The sequence below is a fragment of the Mastomys coucha genome, unplaced genomic scaffold, assembly GCF_008632895.1.
Source record: "Mastomys coucha isolate ucsf_1 unplaced genomic scaffold, UCSF_Mcou_1 pScaffold9, whole genome shotgun sequence".
Classification (NCBI taxonomy): domain Eukaryota; kingdom Metazoa; phylum Chordata; class Mammalia; order Rodentia; family Muridae; genus Mastomys; species Mastomys coucha.
In genome coordinates this window covers 32,884,251-32,900,914 of record NW_022196915.1, presented here as the reverse complement: position 1 = coordinate 32,900,914, position 16,664 = coordinate 32,884,251, and positions in this window count along the sequence as shown.

Genomic DNA, 16,664 nt, shown 5'->3' with positions numbered 1-16,664 from the left:
GCATGGGAGATCTTTCCATCTTCTGAGATCTTTTTCAATTTCCTTCTTCAGAGACTTGAAGTTCTTATCAAACAGATCTTTTACTTGCTTAGAGTTACACCTAGGTATTTTATATTATTTGTAACTATTGTGAAGGGTGTTGTTTCCCTAATTTCTTTCTCTGCCTGTTTATCCTTTGTGTATAGGAAGTCTGCCACAGGTCTTAAAGTGATGTGCCAACCAATCACCTGCCCTTGAAAGCAAGGTCCGAGCCAGTTTTACTTTTGTTTACATCTTGGATATCGTATCATAACAATGAAGGTTAGCTAACAAAGAAAACACATGCCCACAGTGGGAATATTGAAGAAATCTTTCAAGTGGAAAGTATCAACAGACAGAGACACAGAGAGAGATATGGATCCACAAGATCCGTAAGATCCACAAGAATATCAGAAAACACTGATATAATCCATTATTACTTCCAGGAGTCTTGGAAAGTATCAAGAGCTAAAAATAACTAACTGTCTTCAAACAGGGTGTTGGGCATCCAAGGTACGTTCCATAAAGTCTGATTTGAACATATACTTTTGTAAAATAGGGTGTAGTATTTTATACTCTGTAGTATTTATACAAGTTATAAAGAAAACAGTAAAATAATACACATAACACTCTTATTGGGTGGACATTGAGTCCAATTAGGCAATTGTTGGGTACCCCAAGATATTGTTGTTAGGAAAATACTTATTGTAGTTCACAGGATTTATAGCTAGGTAGGACAACTGATAACTTTCCTCTTCTGGTAGATTGCATAGCGACTTCTGATACCAAGAGAACTAGCTGAGGGAGGAGGCTTCAAGGTCAGGGCACCAATGTGATTTCTATAAATTCTGTGCCCACAGTGTGTATGTAGTTTCTTGAATGATAGGGTCTTATCCTCAAATTCTGTCAGCTTCCAAAATCTATGGCGATAGCTTGCATTATTTGGAGGGGCCTTTTGTATCCTCCCACCAACAACTCAAGGGGAGATGTCTCTTGTCCAACACTGAGACATTTGTTAGGCAGTCTAATGGCTTCTAGGGAGAGCAGGATTTCTTCATGTGGGCTAACTCCAATTATCCTTCATATATGTGTGTATGTTATATGTATTTTTAACTTTTTATTCATTTTAAGTGTAAGAGTGTTTTGCTTGCATGTATGTCTATATATCATGTGTGTGTGTATGGTGCCTATAAAAGCCAGAAGAAACTGCTATGGTTGCCTTGTAGGTGCTAGGAATGGAAGCTCTTCAGCCCCTACATATGTATTTTTAAGAAAGATTATAAAAAAATGTCCCCTGTGCCTTTTCCAAGCATCTGGAGTGCTCTTTGCCCACACTTCCTCTTGCTACATTACTCTCTCCACCCTGACCCAAGTTACATTTTCCTGTTTTCCCCCTTTTCCCTCCATAGCGCCTGTGCTGTATGGTCTCCCTTCCTCAAATCTCTTCCTATATTCCTTTTCAATGGCCCTTTCTACTTTCTTGGCTTCTGTAGTTACTCAGAGTGATAAAATCAAACCTAAAGATTCCATCAGATCTAGGATTCCCAAATAAAAGAGAACATGAAACATTTGCCATTCTGGGTTTGAGCTACCTCACTCAGTGTTACATTTTCCAGTTCCATTCTGCAATGAGAATTCTTACTCACATCTTCTTTCTGGACATAACTGAGTTTCTCTTCCATAGACACCTGGAAGTTGGGTGGCTGTGTTTGTTTGTGTTCATTACTGCAGATGAGTAGTGAAATGCATTTAGAGGAATATCAGAGCCCCTGCACAATGTATACTCAGGCAAACCCTAGTTCAGCACTTTTCTTATGGCTTTTCACTTCTGCAAGTTGCAGGTAAGCCTACAATGAAGAGAATGGTTATAAGGTCATCTGTCTTTCTGCTTGTTGCTTGCCATAAGCTCTGCAGGGACCTTTGTGCTTCATTCCTAGACGATCACAGCTGGTATCCTTGACTCTTGTCTAACTTCAGCCCATCCTACCAATCATCCAAAACTTTTCTTAATTTTATTATGCTGATGCTCAAAATGCACACAAATTTGTCTATAGGACACAATACAAAGTAGCATACTGATGTTTTTCCCAACTAGATTCCAGGCAGTTTCTTACCTTACTTTCCAGTTTTCTCCCTACATTGAATTATTAAACAATTCTCTGTTGTAGAACGTTGTCTTCTGCTCTAAGAAGCCATCATAACCATGAGATTAACTATGACTTCTTGCAAGAGTCATCACTATCAGGTTTTGAACAGTTGACACTGCTCATAAGAGAGGAGATGGAGGAGAAGCTCACTGGGCTCTCATCGGAGCATCTGGCCATTTGTTGGACTCTTGTCATAACTTCACGTGGCCTTCGTGCTTCCAGGAAGAGGCTAAAGCATATAGGATTAAGATTAACTGAGAGCAGCTCCATCTATGCAGATATATGGTCACTAATGCGATCACATGTGCTCTATGAGTAAGTTAATAAACTCACTGGGTCCCCAGGGTGAACTTTGGTGGATTTGAACTCCAGTTTATTGTCGGAATCTTATGAGGAGGGGTGGACGTGGTTTATGTTTCTCCAGAGGAGAAGTTTTCACAGGATCCTATAATCAAATAATTAACTTTCTATGTTTCCATATAGTTCTTTAGCATTTTGAATTTATGTATCTCTTTAATGGTCTTTTTCCATTTTCAGTTATCCAAATTTTATTTCTTTTCTACAATAAGTTTATATTCCATCATTTCTGATAACCTTGCCTTTATCCCCCTCACATTGACTCAAAGAATGATCGAGCTGTTCCAGTCAATTCTTTATCACTGCAGTTGTTATCGGGATTCTCCCAGAGCATGTTTTCATTGCTCTCTCAACACTGATTTTATGTCAACTTTAGGATGGTTATCTGTATAATTTCTTCTGTGGATGTCTTAAATTCCAATTTAAATTCTGTTTAAAATTTTATTTAGTTTGTTCATTGACAGTTTCATATGTGTATGGAGTTCAGTCTGATTGCCACTACCCTCCACCCTTCTAATATTCCTGGCACCACTGCTATCACCTCCCCCTCCCTACAAGTCCATTTCTAATTTTAATATCTTTCCTCTCTGAGACCCACTGAGTTTAAACAGGATTGTCTGTCTGACAGTGGGTTTAGAACTGTCCATTGGAGCCTGTTCAGAGAGTACCTAACTGAAGACAAGGAGTCCCTTCCCCAGCCCCCACCCCCATAATAGATAATAGTTCAGCTTAGAGGAGCAGGAGTGCGTGAACCCGGCTGGAGCTATGGTCGTTTATAAGTCCAGTCTTGTACAGGCCTGTTGCAGGCAGTCACAGGTGTTTTAAGGACATAAGTGCTTGATTGCTTGCCAGAACTAGTTGATAGAAATCTGTTGACAAAGAGAGTATACACTTGGTTGTAAGATTCAGAGGCATCAAACTGGAACTCTCTAGAAGTTTCTTCCTTGACAGCTAGCTTCCATAGTTCCAAAAAATACCACACAGGCTTTTGGGAAAGAAAAGGAAAAAGCATCAAAGGTCTTACTCAGCTATGGATTCTAGGACTACAATATCAAACTGTTAATCAAGAGAAGCCACGTGTGCAATAGTGGCACAACTGTTACAAGGCCACCAACTGTTCTGTGTTTGGATCTGAGGCACGTTCCACATAAGAAATTTATGTCTAGTACTGTAAACCTGGTTTAAAAAACAAAACAAGACAAACTAAATAGAAAACATGGCTAAGTTGTCTGAGGCACAATGCATGAACTTAGTTCTGCTGTTTAGCTAAACCATCATGGTGCCAGACTGCTTTCTAAATATGTGTGTTTATATCCGTAAACAACTGCTACTTTTATCCTTAATGAGAGATACTTCCCTTTGCAATGAGTCGTGGTGAATGCAGAGATATATGGCTGCCAAGGTGCTAGGAATGTGTGGTGGTTAAATGTACAGCCTCAAACAGGGTATTTATACCACTCCTTCTAAGGCTCTAGAACCATGACAGAATTTTTTTTCTTGAGACAGGGTTTCTCTGTGTAGCCCTGGCTGTCCTGGAATTCACTCTATAGACAAGGTTGGCTTTGAACTCAGAAATCTGCCTGCCTCTGCCTCCCAAGTGCTGGGACTGAAGGCCTGCGCCACCACAGCCTGGCTGACAGAATTTAAGAGCCCTAAACAGAAAGAAATCCTGTGAAATGATGTCTTCTGTGCACAGCCACACTTCTATTTCATTTTATGTTTTTTAAACTTTTTTTTTTCTTTTTTGGTCATTTTTTGGTCAGTGGTGACAAGCATTTCATTGAAGCAACACTACAGTATGAAGTTTTATATACTTCTCAAGGAATATTATTAACTTTCAGAAGCAGATTTAAAAAAATTTGACATGTCTGGCAGTGTGTTTCTAAAGGATGGTCAGAGTAGCATCTTCCATTCAACAGATTTTCAAGGAAGCTGGCCATTCTCCCATGGAGATGTAAAACCTACACTGTTGCTCTTTGGAATGTAGTGGGAAGCTGTTGGGTTTGGTTTAGGGGACAAGTTTTTTTCTCTGTAGCCAAGGCTTGCTTCAAGCTCAGGATCACCCTACCACTACCTTCATAGTGTTGAAAGTATAAGCATATGCCACTGAACCTAGATTTTCAGTGGCTGATGTGAGCAAGAATTCCAAATGTCCTAAGTTCCACCTTGTTCTCTTCGAACCCCTTACCTGGGACCTATTGCTATGCTATGAGAAATCCCGAATGGGCTCATGTGGATAAAGCCCCAGAGGGAGGTCATGCTTGTTTTTAATAGAGCAAATGAGATAATAATAACAAGCATACACTGCTGGAAATATAAAGGAAGATGCCTCCAAATACATCCTGTCCCCAGCTGATGAGGTGCCTCCATACTTACTTTGTGGAGCCTAGACTTTGCTTCTTGACCTTGCTTTAATTAATGACTCCTCCAATCTGAAAGCTTTGCATAATGGTGGGTTTGAATTGCTGAATTCGAATGTGGTTTGTTAGGCAGCAAGAGTGGTTGGGACTGCCTGCCATTTCCACTTTACTTAAAACACTGTAGAAACTTCTAATTAAGCATTGGAAATGAGTAACAATCAGCGTGAGGAAGCCGTACCTGGGTCTTCACTTGAATCTCACTCAGCGTTTGGTACACACACATCTATTACGTGGTTTTCCCTGAAATAGAATTATCAAATGCTCTATGGGAAATACTTGCTGTCTCAAGGAATTTCAACGTTTTGATCTCTATCCACTTCTACCAAACAATGTTCCCAATGAGCCAACACTGGTTCAAAGTTAGCATTTCTGCATTAGGATCATTATCTGTGAAATGTGTGATTGCCTCTTCCTCGGGTCAAAGAAACTGAGTATTTGGTGCTGGTTCATTTTGTTTGCATATCTTATGAGAGGGTCAAGCAGAGCATTTCTAAACTGTCATGTGTTGTGGAGTTTGATTTTGACAGAAGATAATATATTATGGCACCCTATAGTTGTCTTCTGAGGATACAAGGGTGAGAACACAGCGCCCTGCCCTATGCGCAGAGTCCCTTCCTAAATCCTGGCATGGCTTTCAGCACACTTGTTCCATGTCTGTGATAATTACAAGACCATTGTTTCAGTGATGGTTTCATGCTATAAATATTTATTTAATCAGAATCATTAAGTTAGCTGAGTGACACCCAGAAATCTCATGCCTGGCAAGGAAAGTAGTCACAGTGCTGAATTTGTCATCAATCTCTGAGTCTGTCAAACTTCATTAGAAGTCTGCTTCTGTCTGCATGGCCTGAAGCTGGTGTGCAAAAATACACGATTATATTTGATATTATTCACCTACAGCTAAAATAAATCATGAAAGTAAAATTTCCTTTAAATTTTTTTTCTAGAAATATCTTTTATTATTTTATAGAATGTGTAACTTGGGTAGATCTGTATATTATCTTACCATCAACCATTTTTTTAATAAAAATAATTCTTTAATAAATAAGATTAATGGACATATTAATGTGACATTAATTCATAAAATGAATATACCTCATAGCTAACTGTTGAGTTAGTTATGTACTCTGAGACCTGGTTTACAAAGATTTCAGAGGCTTAGAAATTAGACTCCTTCTACAGCCTGATGCTCATATGGGTAAGTTAGTGAGTATATTTTTTCCTTATTTTTTTTATTGGATATTTTCTTTCTATACATTTCAAATGTTTTCCCCTTTCCAGGGGAAAAGTTGTTTTGGTGGGCAGCATTCTTTACATATTGGAGATTCTGAGAAGGAAGGAAGGAAAAGGTAGGATGTCAAAGTGAGGATGGCTCTATTTCATCCACAGAGAGGCTGTCACCATGGTAGCAGTAGCTTTCAACTCCTGCTTCTCCTAGACTACCCTATACCCTCCTGCAAATATCCATGGGGCAGCCATGCAAAGGAGTCTGTGTTCTCCCCTTACCAAATGATAAAAGCGATACGGGTTGGAAGGGAACTGGGCTCAGTGTGTATGGATTAAACACCCTACCAGGCTCACCATGTGGTAGACATAAGCCTGACAGAGATAACACCATGTAGATAGGTCAACACAGCAGAGGACCAGTGGGTGTTCAGAGGCTTCATGGTGGCAGACCATATGGGCATTGAAATAGCGACTTCAGTACACCTGAGGTTGGAAAGTGTTTGTCACAGGTTGCTTGTCACCAGCTGAAGTTTGCTGATGGGCCCAACCTCTACCCAATATCCTTCTTTTGTTCCATACCTGAGAGCAAGTCAGACACACCCAGTTCTCCTGGAGTGTTCCACAGGTCTTACAAGGTTGAGACACATCTAGGCCTGCTGCAGGAATGGGGCATACTGCCATCAAATGGGATGACACCAGGATAGTGGGGTCACAGCATAAAATACATCCTAGATTGGGTAGAAAAAATGAGGTAAGGAAAGGATTCCACCTCCCAATTATACATCATATGCTCCTATCTGGGGGCAGGAGTGGACAAGAAGCAGCAACCATAACCCCATAACTCCCTGAGCTCACCTGGGCATTAAAGTCCCCAAATCCTGTGCTAGCATCAAGCTGTTCACATCCTGACCTCCAGCTGCTTCTCCTAACAAGCCCTGCTCGGATTTATGCGCTTCCTGGAAACACAGAAGGAAAAGATGTATCTGAGAAAGCCCAGTTCTGAGCCCTTCTACCCTCTTCCCAGGTTTGGTGGGCTTCACCTCTGCTTCACTGCTTAGCTCTAAAGTGCTGAGAACCCCAAGCTCAAGGAACCGCTGGGCTGTGACTTCCTGCAGAGGTGAAGCTCCTGTGGTCTGCTTGTTTGCATATGAGGCTGGGGGAGTTGGCTCAGTTTCTCCCACAGCCTCCTTAGAGGTGGTCTGGTTAGGTAAGTTTTCAGTAGCTGCTGCTGAGGCATACTGGTCTGTTGTGGCTCCTCCCACAGTCTCCTTTGAGGTAACCAGGTCTTCTGTAGTTCCCTTAGCAGCTTGTTCTGAGGACTGGCCCTGAGCAAGCACTGCCTTTGCTGTCTTTGATTTAGCCTGGCCTAGAGTAGACTCTGGTAATGCTGCTACGGTCTTCCTCTTGCTTGCTTCGGGAACCTTTCCTTTTGGTGTGGTCATTCCTTTAGCTGACACAGGACTGGCCGTTGGGGGCAGCTTCTTGAAGACAAACCTAGAACTAGAGCATTCTTCTTTGTCTTCCATTTCTGGAACAATGAGAAAGAGACGTAAGTGTAGCTGCCACTCCCTTTCCAGCCTCTAATCCTGCCCCCTCATTCTTTGAGTTCCCTTGTTCTCAGGTCCACTTACTCATCAACTGCAAACTGCGCCATTATTTGCATTGGACTTGGATGGCCTCATTGATTGAAGACAGGGCTCTTGACTGTGGAGGTCGCAGCCAAGTAAGCTGGGGAAGTGGGTCTCCAAGGAGGGAATGGGTGCAGGTAGTCATAGATTCAGAGATGGATGCCAAATTGTACCCATCCTTTGTAAAGGAGAGGGAAGGGTTCCATGATGGTTCATCAGGGAATTTGGAGGGTTAGATATCCTGGCTCTCCAATTAGTTCTCCTTTTTCTAGGGTATAAAAGTCTAGAGTGTAGACTAGTATCAGAAACAAATGAGTGTAACACATTTGTAAGAAGGACAGTATTCACTGTGTGAGGTGGATTTGGGGGGCATGATGTAAAGAGTGGCTGTTGTGTGCAAGATAACAATGACGATACAGATCAGAGTATTAATAAAGGATAACTCATGTTTGTTTGTTTGCTATGAGCTAGACCCTATTCTAAATCCTTTATGCATGTTAACCCAGTCCTCACAATGACAGGTGTCCCCTTCGGAAATACCCTATCCCATCCCCCTTCCCCTGCCTCTATGAGGGTGCTCCCCCACCCACCCACTCCCATCTTCCTGCCCTGGCATTCCCCTACACTGGGACATCGAACAGCCTCAGGCCTAAGGGCCTTTTCTCCCACTGATGCCCAACGAGGCTATCCTCTGCCACATATGTGGCCAGCGCCATGGGTCTTTCCATGTGTTTTCCATCTTCAACTACTAAAAATGGCTAGTAGGTAATTTCAAAAATATTGGCCTTTTTCCCTGTTGGGTTGCCATGTCCAAATATGATATGATGGTTTTGCTTTATCTTATATTTTATTTTGTCATGTTTGGTTGTTATTGCTTAGAAGAAGCCTGCTCTTTTCTAAGGATGGAAAGGAAGTAGATCTGGAGGGAATGGGAGGCAGGGAGGAGCACAGGGAGCTGAAACTGCAATTGGGACATAATGTATGAGAAAATAACTACTTCTAATAAAAGGGAAATAATTTTAAAAAAAAGAAAAAGAAACAAAGTGTTGGTCCTTAAAAGTAACATTAAAGGTGAGGAATTATCTTCTTCCAATACTTCTTAAGTTTGACTAGTAAAATGTTGTACAATTGGAGGAACTCCTTTCCCACTAGCATCTTCTCCTAGTGTCCAATGTTCTTTACTAGGCTTGTGATCAGAGTTAACTGGGAACTTGCAGGTGCCATCCTTACTTGGGGCTTAGTGGCTTGAGCAGAAAGTCATGATGGTAAGAATGTATAGAAGAGATCTGTCATCATCACTTGGCAAGAAGGAGTCAATAAGAATACAGGGGGGAATACAGGAAGGGCCTGGACACAGCCCTGACAGACATGCCCCAGTGACATACTTCATCCAGGTAGGATTCTCTCCCTGCTGTTCACCTTCACCCAATAATGTCATTGTTTTATGAATCCAGCATTAGTTCCGGGTCCTCCTGATCTGATCTTGGCAAATGCCTTCAGAAGTGTACACCGCCAACATATACATTTCTTAATCCAGTCAAGTTGACGTTCAAAATCAAATACCACAGTAAGATTGTTATTTTAGATTTCATTATCCTTATGGCTTAAAAAAAAAAAAAACCTTTGTTTTAAATTTTGAATGATCAGGGGGTCACAAACAGAGACAGTACAGGTGGATCTGTGAATGCCTCCTCTACATCCTACCAGCGTCCACACTGAACATATTGGATAGTAGCCATGGTGGGAATATATTATGCATAGTGTTTGTATAGTTCATGTTTATACTGCTGTGTTTGGAAGTTCTTTATGTAGTCTAGCGCTTGCTAGATATGCTGTTTGTAAATACTTTCTTCCAGCCATCTCTCTCTCTCTCTCTCTCTCTCTCTCTCTCTCTCTCTCTCTTCTCTTCTCTCTCACTCTCTCTCTCTTCTCTCTCTCTCTTTCTCTCTCTCTCTCCCTCTCTTTCTCTCTCTTTCTCTCTCTCTCTCCTCATCTCCCTACTTCTCTCCCTATCTCTCTAGCCTGGCTCTATTTTTTTCTGAGACAAGGTTTTTCTGTGTCACCTTGGTTGTCCTGGAGCTCACTCTGTATGTAGACCATGCTGTTCTCAAACTCTCAGAGATCTACCTGCCTCTGCTTCCCCAAGTGATGGGATTAGAGGTGAGCACCACCAGGCCCAGATGTCTTTTCTCCTTTTAATAAAACATTTAATTTCAACCAAGTCCAGCATAACATACTTTCCCTTAATGGATTTTCCTTATGTTTTATGCCTACAAGCAGTTCTTCAAGCCCTGGGTCTAGAAGATTTTCTGCTGTGTTATTTTTGAAAATCATTGTATTATTTATTTTTATCATTTTATGGTTTATTTATTTTAATTTAGGTCTATAAGTGTTTTTGTGAACATATATCTGTGTATCATGAACATGCCTGGTGCTCCCAGAGATCAGAAAAGGGCATTGAGCCTGGAACTTGAACAATAAATGATTGCGAGCCTCTGTATAGGTGCTGGGACTCCAACCTGGGTCCTCTGCAAGGGCAACAAGTGCTCTGACCACTGAGCCATCACTCCAGTCCCTATAGTTTTCTGTTTTACACTACATTTATGATCATTTGAGTTGACGACTTAATTTTCAGGTATCCTATTTAATTTATCTATGTTTCTGACCTCCTCAGGGACTACATGCACATGGTACATTTACATACATGCAGAAAAAATATCCATACAAGCGAAGTAAAACAAGTCAATCTTTTTTTAGAAGAATCAAGTGTTTGTTTGTTTTTTAATTTATGGATGACGAATAGCTTCTATAACATTTATGAAAAACAGCACCTTTTTCCCACCTAACTATGCTTTACCTTTGTTGAAACTCAGTTGGCCACACTGAAGGCTCTTTCTAGATTATTAAGACTTGATCTACACAGGGTTGATTACTATAACACTTTCCTCCTCTTCTTTCAGTACTGTTTTAGTTTCTCTTTACATTGAATATAAATTTTATGACAATTTGGTAAATATCTACTTCCCCTCAAGGTTTTTATAAAACTTGTCATAAACATAATATATCCCTTTTGGGGGAGGGGTTGAAATCTTTACTATATACTGACTTTGAGAGATCTACTGTTAAATGTTTCTCTAATTACCTAGGTATTTTAAAATTCCACTCATTGGCAGGGAAATTTGTTTTGGTTGTTAGGCTTCACTAAGGGTTTCTTTGTTTTGAAAAAGTGCAAATAATATTATGCTTTTCATTCTGTCCATGTGTATATCATTGCTGGTTCATAATAGAATCAATTTTTGTGTCACTTTGTTTTGTTTTTATCAATGTCTCCAATTCTGAGTAATTTTGAAGAGAGGGTGTTAATTAGCTGACAGTTTTAGAGGCTAAAACATGTGAAATCAGGCAGCTCTGTTTTTCTTTTGACGTTGGTGAGGACTCTGTTGGGTCACAGCCAAGTGGAGCAAAGGACAGAGGTCTGACTTCATAATAGACCAAGCATTCAGGGAGGACACGCTTGACTCTTCGAAAAAAGATTGACTTGCTTTACTTTGCTTGTATGGATGTTTTCTCTGCATGTATGTAAATGTACCATGTGCATGTGGTTCCTGAGGAGGTCAGAAACAGCATTAGAGCCCTGAGAACAGTTGATATAGATGATTATGAGCTACCATGTGGATGCTGGGTATTGAACCTGGGTCCTCTGCAAGAGCAACAAGGGCTCTTAGCTACTTAGTCAGTTCTCTAGTGTGGCATTCCACGTTATAATAACCTATTCTTTTAGAGCTATCTCGCTTTATATAAGAATGAGATTCATCTCTTCTAGAAGCAATGACCTTACAATCTAACTTTTTTTTCTAGATGTTGTCTGTCAAAGGCTTTATGTTTTCTTAACATCACCATGCTGGGAATCAAGCTACCAGCTCATGAAACTTTGGAGAACAAACCACACCCAAAGCAGAACATTTACATCCTGCTCAGGTTTCTAAACTATGTATTACTTCTGTATTAGTTGCTCTTGTTGTTGACAAAATGCCTGGCATGCAGTTTAAGGGAGAAGGGTTCGTTTGGCTTACAGGTGAGCACACACTCCACTGTGGCAGAGGAGGCAGAGTGGCAGGAGCTGGAGGTGGGTTACATTAAATCCAAACGCAGGAAGCAGAGAGAAATGAGTGCTGATGCTCAGCTCACATTCAGCTTAGTATTTCATCCAGAACTCCATCCCATGAAATGATACAATCCACAGTTAAACTGACTCCCAGTTAAAGCCTTAAAAACCTTTCTGAAAACACCTCATAGACACACCCACACCTGTGTTTCTGTGGTGATTCTGAATCCAGGCAAGCTGACAACACTATTTAGCCATCCAACCTCCAAGGATAGTTTTTAAAAAGAAGAGTCCAAACTTTCCATGTAGGCTATTGTGTCTTCTGTAAGTAGGAACCAGTCCTATTTCTCACTTTAAGACCTATGTACCTTTTCTTTCCTTTTGTTATATTACTTCAATGGACAGAACTTCTAGTACTGTGCTGAATGAAACAGTAAGAACATGTATTCTTCCCTTGTCTGAAACTGTGGTGGTTTGAATGAGAATGTCTCCCACAAGCTCATATGTTTGAATAGTTGGTACTCAGATTTGGAACCATTTGGGAAGGATTAGGAGGTGTGGTCTTGTTAGAGAAGGTATGTCACTGGGGCTTTGACATTTGCATGTTTGCAAGTCTAATATTTTACTCCTTCAGTTACCTTAAAATATTTAGTCCTCATTTTTAACTTTTATAAGATTTAATTTGTAAAATATATTTATCATCCATCCAAATAATATAAATATATTAAAATAGCTTATCTTTGATGATAGCTTACTCTATGTGTTTGTAATAGAGTATTTGAGTATTATCTTTTTCCTAGAATTATGCAAAATAATTGCTAATTGCTTATATTCCCAATGTTTGTTTCAGTTCATATATTTATTAAATCCTCTTGGTTTTCTACATCTAATACTTGCCATGTTAGAACATTGCTCTGGTGGGAATACATGAAGGCTTCCTCTGGTTAAGTTGGTAACTAATACTCAACTTTATGAAAATGTCTTTTGTATTCACTTTGAAAGATAACTTCACTGGAAGTGAAATTCTAAGTTAGTAGTTATTTTCTCTAGTTCTTTTGAGGATACTCTGTCATTTGTTTTTCATTATCATTAGCAGAAGTCAGCTCTTCGTCTGTTCTTTATCCCTTTGAAGGACATTTGTCAGCTTTCCCTACTTTCTTTGAAGATGTTCCCTGACATAACTGTGTGTGCACCTAGCAATATAGTTTCAAGAGATGTAAAGCAACAACAGCAGAACAGCAGAGAAATAACAACCTACAAATTTTGCTGCAAGTTTCAAAGTGTGTTATTTAGCAAATAACAGATCGAAGCTGGTTTTATAAAGCAGACATCTCTAAGATCTGAAAAACATAATTAGTAAATTCAGGCTATTATAATGGCTTTTTGACCAGGAAAGAAATTCAGGTTTTCTAGTATAAAGGCAACATCTATGAAAGTGTATTTTATAATAATCTAAGAGATCTCAACTCCATGTCAAAAGACTGTTCTTAAAAATATATTGCAGTGAAATCAGGAATTAGTAACAAACGATTAACTTACAAAAGCCTAAGTTTTAAAATGAAATAACCATTAGGGATAAAATAGGAAGTTGCATGCCTTTCTGTAGGAAGATTTCTCATCCCTGCATGGTGTAGCTGAGTGGGACAGGACCTAATCTAAAGTATGGAGTCCTTTGGCATGAGGCTTTCCAGGGCTTATAGTTGAAAGTAGGATGAGAATACTTTTCACATTGCCTGCTATGGAGCCAAGGTATATTTATTGTCCCAGAATAATTGTTTACAGTTCTCATTTTCACTTCAAAATATTCTAATTTGATCACTGTAGTTAAAGCTGGTGATTTCCCCTCATTAATCTTCTTGCTACCTCAGAAATGTCCACCACTGGGAATCTCATGCCATTCTATTTGTTAGGGTTATTTACAACTACTTCCAAGTTTCAGAGAACCATCTGTATTCTTCTTGTTTCCTTTGGGTGGTCCTTTTGTGGCTCCAGAGTTATTCTTTCATAGCTTGCCCTTCTACGTGGTCCATTTCTAATCCAGGAGAGACACCCATGCATCCTCTCCCCAAATGACTCTAAAACCACAAACCAACACTTGGTAGCAACTTTTGTTTCACACGTTACAGGATATTCTTGGTGTGTTAATTAGCAGTTCTCCATGTTCCCTCCAAATAAGGAATACCTACATGTCTCTGTGGGATCTCATTGAAGTCCAGCCTCACAGGGATCTCTGCTTAAGAGTGGCATGCCAAACACTCCTCCTTAATGGAGTAATGGCTGCTGTGTAGTGGGTCTTTAAAGAAATACCCCTTTATCCAAGTGTGGCGATAGAAGCTGAGATTACAGTTGGGGACTGAGACAGGAGAGCATGAGTTGATGACTATCCTGAGCTACATAGTGAGTCTCTGTACAGGAGACAAAAAGACAGAAAAAATGATGATGAGGAGGAGGAGGAGGAAATGAAGAAGAGGGGAAGGGGAAGAAGAAGAAAGACCTGGAGGAGGAAGTGGAGATTGTCTTGGCCTTTCGAATAATCTCAGTGTGAATCGATGGTCCCTGGATACATGAACTGGAAATGTGGGCTTGACAATTTTACTTCCAAAGACAAAAATTAGGGAAGTCTACCTCATTCACATTCTGAGTCTATTCCATCAAAGCCCTCAATCACAGCTGACATGTTGACCTACAATATATGCTCTACAACAAAAACACTTACTGAGTAAAATAAAACCATCTGGTAGTTGTATTTTGTGACTCACGGTTAATATTTACCAGCTAAGGTCATTCATTACAATGAGAGAAAGAGAGAGAGAGAGAGAGAGAGAGAGAGAGACAGACAGACAGACAGACAGACAGACAGACAGACAGACACAGACACAGAAAGGCAGAGTGACAGAGACAGAGACAGAGAGACAGAGAGAGACAGAGATAGAGAGAAAGACAGAGATAGACAGAGACAGAAAAAGACAGAAAGAAACAGACAGAGACAGCGACAGAGAAACCTAAGAAATATACCAATTAAGGGAGCCATTATGTGAACATCATGGGCCATATTTAACCACACTGACATGGCTCCAGTGTCACCAGGCCCTGATATCTTATGGAACTGCCATCATGTAAGACATTCATCACAGATGGGCCTCCTCACTCTATAGTGAGTATATTGTACAAATGAATAGGCACCTCTTTACATTTTCATTCATCTAACACAGTTTCAGTAGCCCAGTCAATCCCAAAGTCATAAAAATCTTTCCTTTGTCCTTTAACAAGGACTCCTGTGAGAAGCAACAGAACCACACAGAAGTCCAGGCCAGGTCAGTTGGTGTCAGTGGTACATTTCACAGGGAGCTGCCTCAAACTCCAGCCTGGAATCCGAGTTCCTCATGTGGGGCTGGTGTGCACGCTGCTTATTGGTATAGTGTTCAGATGAGCCAGTTACTATGGTCTAATTCACCCAGCCATTGGCTTAGTATTCTGCTGAAATACTCAGGGGTGGATCTGGGAGAGGTTTTGAGAAAGAACAATGGGAACAAGCCTTGGAACATAGCTTTGTCAGTGTTCACAGATTATTTGATGTTTTTGCTGCAGAAGAAAACCACACCTGTTTCTATGAAGAAAGGAGAGACAGACTGAACAAAATCTTGACCTGATAAAACACCCAGTGGAAATTTTTATTATTCTTCTGTTAAATTGTTCTTCTTCACAAAAAGCTATGTGGACATTGGGTTTTAAAAAGAATGTATATCAGGTTTCATATTCTGAAACCCAGCTAGAGAGGTGTGCTTTGGAAATCTCAAAATAAAGACTTAAAATTGATGCCAAATCAACCAGGGAAGAAAAATGTATTTGGTTACATTTAGTTACATTAGATCATCTTGCCCACCCCACCCGATCTTGCACACACCCGGAATATCATTTACGGTCTGTTTCCTCATTCTGTCATATTTCCTAGCAACCGTTCACTCCAAAACCATGTGTAAAAGCCACCCTCCATGATAAAAAGCTTCGCTTGGACAAGTTCCTTCATTTGCTCACTTTACAAGCTCTCCTATGGATTCCCTCAGGAATGACTGGGGAGATTTCTTTCCCTAGGCTCATTAGGTCTCTTCTTACCTTCCCTGTTACTCTCCGTCTTCCCTGTTCCCCTCCCCGAGTCTTTGGCCTCACATCCTGTGTTCCTTGCTGAGACTAGACTGGCCCCGCCTCCAGGTCTCTCTGAAGGCCTTTCTATCAAGTTAGCATTGCTTGTGGAACAGATGTATACGAGCTGGTGAACTGGATGGTAATGAATCAACCTAGGGGTTTTCACTAATCATTCATTTTCCCCACCTCCAGGCATCCTCCTCTTCTCCTGCTGGCTCTATGAAAGTGCTGGGGTCACTGTCAAGTGAATAGTGAGGGACAGGATCTCTTGTCTCGTTCCTCAGCCCAATGGGCAGTGGGCCTTCAACCTCCTGAGAAAGGCTCACGGAGTCCACGACCACTACTTTCTCCAGCGTCCCTGAATGGTCAGAATTGCATTTAGCTCACATTCCCCAGAAGCTTTTGGGAAGATGTACAAGAAATTTCACTTAATTTTCACTTCAGATTCACTAGGTAATTAAGAATATGAAGCTTTTCTTCTTCTCTCTCTTACCCCTTAGCCTCTTACTCTTCTTATCTTTACTTTCTCCTTCTCCCTCCCCCCTCTCCACGTGACCCTGGCCGGCCTCTACTTTCCTATCTCTTCTCTTTCCTTTCTATAATAAAACATCTTATGACA